Source organism: Coregonus clupeaformis, unplaced genomic scaffold, assembly GCF_020615455.1.
Source record: "Coregonus clupeaformis isolate EN_2021a unplaced genomic scaffold, ASM2061545v1 scaf2286, whole genome shotgun sequence".
Classification (NCBI taxonomy): Eukaryota; Metazoa; Chordata; class Actinopteri; order Salmoniformes; family Salmonidae; genus Coregonus; species Coregonus clupeaformis.
In genome coordinates, this window is record NW_025535740.1 from 1 (window position 1) to 4,861 (window position 4,861).

The 4,861-nt window shown below is 40.1% G+C and overlaps 2 non-coding genes across 2 annotated transcripts; both read left to right on the top strand.

Moving 5' to 3' along the window:
• Positions 1-972: 972 nt before the first annotated feature.
• LOC123488422 lies at positions 973-1,091 on the top strand. The gene has a single exon (XR_006660068.1). It is a non-coding gene; the product is annotated as a 5S ribosomal RNA (ribosomal RNA).
• Positions 1,092-2,254: 1,163 nt separating this feature from the next.
• Positions 2,255-2,373, top strand: LOC123488423. Its single transcript, XR_006660069.1, has one exon. It is a non-coding gene; the product is annotated as a 5S ribosomal RNA (ribosomal RNA).
• The last annotated feature ends 2,488 nt before the right edge of the window (positions 2,374-4,861 follow it).

The following is a 4,861-nucleotide window of genomic DNA, read 5'->3' on the forward strand; positions in this document are numbered from 1 at the left end:
TTCAGTCTAGGAGACAGTCAATGTCTGTAGTCCATTAGGGCACTATAAAATCCCTTCAATGTTTTGCCTGATTCCGTTAATTCCCAAGTTCCCTTTTCTCCGTTTAGATTTCCCCGTTGACCGTTTGTCCCTGTTTTGGCAGGTTTTCGCTCTCAAAAGTACACCTTTTTAATAGCAAAACAGCACAATTGGATGTTCTATGTCCACAACAATGTTTAAACCCTATCAGGTGACCATTTGTGAGGTCTGGGAAAAATGTAAGACATTTAGATTTTGGGGTGTAGTTACCCTTAAATGCAAGCGTGCACCAGGAAGAGACCTTTGTTTGGTTAAGCGGTGTTGCTGTAGAACAAATGGCCACTGGAGTAATGCAAATGATCACGGTATAATTCTGCCAGGCAGGCATAGGCTACTTTGTAGTTAACATTTACTTGCGAAGGTTTTTGGGGAAAGCCATTCCTTCCCTACCAGAAGAAGGTTATCATTAGCATCATCGCTAACGGCTACACAAAGTGTAGACATACGTGCACACCGCACACATGCACACAGACAGGGGCATTCCTGTGCCGTGCCAGAAAGTTCATGGAAATACGAATCACTGATGCATTTTGTTCATGTCTTATGATTGACTTGGGCAAATGAATGCGTTTTCTAACAAGTTGAATAGATTTAGTTGATTTCTTACTAAGTTCAATAAATGTTTGAATATTGTTGAATTTCGGTTTAATGTCTGGATTCCGTGATTCGGTCCGCAACGCCTATTTTATAGGGCCCTAGTCAACGAACTTGTCATAAATCAACATAGGATATGCCCCCCCCCAACAAGACTCAAATATATATATATATATATATTGGAAATGTAAGCAAGGGTTGAGCTTCTTCAGTTTGTGTCACAAAGTGGATACGTTTCTGTGTCCCTTTCTGAGTGAGTGACACATTGACTTTATATAGTGTACCAAGAGTTGTTCCCTCGCTTACGGCCATACCAGCCTGAATACGCCCGATCTTGTCCGATCTCGGAAGCTAAGCAGGGTCGGGCCTGGTTAGTACTTGGATGGGAGACCGCCTGGGAATACAAGGTGCTGTAAGCTTTTTGTCCCAGTAGAGCGTGCTCTTGTGTCATGGAGCAACTGCCTTTTATTTATCACCCTAATAATATCATGGATTGTTATTGGACTAAATGCAGTTTGTGTGTGCTGCCCTGCCCTGATCAAATCAAATAATGGACAGTGCGTTTCCGTCAAAATATAGGCAGTACATGCAGCCTTTGTTTTCAGTCTAGGAGACAGTCAATGTCTGTAGTCCATTAGGGCACTATAAAATCCCTTCAATGTTTTGCCTGATTCCGTTAATTCCCAAGTTCCCTTTTCTCCGTTTAGATTTCCCCGTTGACCGTTTGTCCCTGTTTTGGCAGGTTTTCGCTCTCAAAAGTACACCTTTTTAATAGCAAAACAGCACAATTGGATGTTCTATGTCCACAACAATGTTTAAACCCTATCAGGTGACCATTTGTGAGGTCTGGGAAAAATGTAAGACATTTAGATTTTGGGGTGTAGTTACCCTTAAATGCAAGCGTGCACCAGGAAGAGACCTTTGTTTGGTTAAGCGGTGTTGCTGTAGAACAAATGGCCACTGGAGTAATGCAAATGATCACGGTATAATTCTGCCAGGCAGGCATAGGCTACTTTGTAGTTAACATTTACTTGCGAAGGTTTTGGGGAAAGCCATTCCTTCCCTACCAGAAGAAGGTTATCATTAGCATCATCGCTAACGGCTACACAAAGTGTAGACATACGTGCACACCGCACACATGCACACAGACAGGGGCATTCCTGTGCCGTGCCAGAAAGTTCATGGAAATACGAATCACTGATGCATTTTGTTCATGTCTTATGATTGACTTGGGCAAATGAATGCGTTTTCTAACAAGTTGAATAGATTTAGTTGATTTCTTACTAAGTTCAATAAATGTTTGAATATTGTTGAATTTCGGTTTAATGTCTGGATTCCGTGATTCGGTCCGCAACGCCTATTTTATAGGGCCCTAGTCAATGAACTTGTCATAAATCAACATAGGATATGCCCTCTTCCCCCAACAAGACTCAAATATATATATATATATATATATATATATTGGAAATGTAAGCAAGGGTTGAGCTTCTTCAGTTTGTGTCACAAAGTGGATACGTTTCTGTGTCCCTTTCTGAGTGAGTGACACATTGACTTTATATAGTGTACCAAGAGTTGTTCCCTCGCTTACGGCCATACCAGCCTGAATACGCCCGATCTTGTCCGATCTCGGAAGCTAAGCAGGGTCGGGCCTGGTTAGTACTTGGATGGGAGACCGCCTGGGAATACAAGGTGCTGTAAGCTTTTTGTCCCAGTAGAGCGTGCTCTTGTGTCATGGAGCAACTGCCTTTTATTTATCACCCTAATAATATCATGGATTGTTATTGGACTAAATGCAGTTTGTGTGTGCTGCCCTGCCCTGATCAAATCAAATAATGGACAGTGCGTTTCCATCAAAATATAGGCAGTACATGCAGCCTTTGTTTTCAGTCTAGGAGACAGTCAATGTCTGTAGTCCATTAGGGCACTATAAAATCCCTTCAATGTTTTGCCTGATTCCGTTAATTCCCAAGTTCCCTTTTCTCTGTTTAGATTTCCCCGTTGACCGTTTGTCCCTGTTTTGGCAGGTTTTCGCTCTCAAAAGTACACCTTTTTAATAGCAAAACAGCACAATTGGATGTTCTATGTCCACAACAATGTTTAAACCCTATCAGGTGACCATTTGTGAGGTCTGGGAAAAATGTAAGACATTTAGATTTTGGGGTGTAGTTACCCTTAAATGCAAGCGTGCACCAGGAAGAGACCTTTGTTTGGTTAAGCGGTGTTTCTGTAGAACAAATGGCCACTGGAGTGATGCAAATGATCACGGTATAATTCTTCCAGGCAGGCATAGGCTACTTTGTAGTTAACATTTACTTGCGAAGGTTTTGGGGAAAGCCATTCCTTCCCTACCAGAAGAAGGTTATCATTAGCATCATCGCTAACGGCTACACAAAGTGTAGACATACGCGCGCACCGCACACATGCACACAGACAGGGGCATTCCTGTGCCGTGCCAGAAAGTTCATGGAAATACGAATCACTGATGCATTTTGTTCATGTCTTATGATTGACTTGGGCAAATTAAAGATTTTTTTTAATATATTTTTAATTATTTTTAAATTATTTTTTGTTTTTTTTCAATTTAAAGTTTTATTAAGTTTTCAATCAACCAACCAAACACATTCCACATTCACAGATGTGAATAAAAAAAAATAAAAAAAATAATAATAATAATAATAAAAAATTGTTTTATATATGTATATATATATACATACATATATATACCTACATACATACATACATACATACATACATACATACACACACAAATAATAATTATAACAAAATTTAAATTATAGAACTTGCAGCAGCACTATCAAGGTTCTTATTAGCTATTTCCAGCCTTAGCTGAGATGACGAGCCAATAATTAGTTTTTAGGTTTTACAGCACCTTACACAACACGCATCTGCCCATCTCCCTGATTCCCCCATTCACTCTGTCCAATTTGAAATATAGTTGAGTAGTGGAGACCAGAGTCTATCAAACTTGGGCTGTCTCTTGTGGAGGTCATAAGTGAGCTTTTCAAGAGGGAGAAAGTCAACAATCTGGTCAATCCACATTTTAAATGTAGGAGAAGTATTAGAGGCCCACAATAGAAGAATACATTTCTTAGCAAAGTATGTAATGGTCATGAGCAAATTTTCTCTGTCAGGATCAAGAACAAAGTCCTGCTGGGCATTAAGAAGATAGAGACACGGGGTCATATCAAACTGTACATCTAGTATTTTCTGTGCAGCAGTATGTATAGATTGCCAAAATCTGGCAATCTCTCTGCAGCTCCAAAATACATGCATATAGGTTCCACTTTCAGAGGTACATCTATTACAATTAGGAGAAATGTCTGTTTTCATTTTATGGAGTCTCAGGGGAGTGTAATAAAATTTGTACAAAAATTTGTAATTAGATTCTTTCATTTTTACATTAGTAGAGGAGCAGTATACCCTGTCGCAAACCTCCGCCCATAACTCATCACTGATAGTCAGACCAAGGTCCTTTTCCCATATTATTTTCAAAGGAGTAAAGGAGGATCCTCCTTTCTCAGAAAGGAGTCTATAGATATAGGATATTTTGCCTTTAATGGATTGTGCTGTGACAAGAAGGGTTTCAACTTCATTCAACTGAGTTCTAAACCTCCTCTTGGAAGTAAATGAGGAGATGACATGTCTAATTTGTAGATATTAAAAAAATGGGATCTTGGCACATTGAATTCATTGCAGAGCTCTTGAAAGGATTTCAGTGTAGTGGTCTTCTGATGAAATAGGTCTGAAAAGGTCCTGATTCCTAGAGTATGCCAAAGATTAAAGTTGGCATCTCTCAGGGCTTTTGGCAAGTCTGGGTTGCCTACTATAGGCGAGTGAGAACATATTTGGGAGGAGATGCCCAAGTATTTCTTACAGTCCCTCCACGCTCGTAGGGTACTGTAAATCACAAATGTTTTGGCTATGTTGCCCACTTCACTAAAGTTATCAATGAATATAGTTGAGCTTAGTGGCAATGAACCACAAGATTGGGCTTCTATCTGGCTCCACGTTGACTCTTGTCTGTTTGTGATCCATGTTAGCATGTTGCGGATTTGGGCAGACCAGTAGTACAATTGAAGGGGAGGGAAGGGCAAGACCACCCTTAGATTCAGGTTTCGATAGAGTGGAAAGCTTGATCCTAGGTTTTTTATTGCCCCATATAAATTTG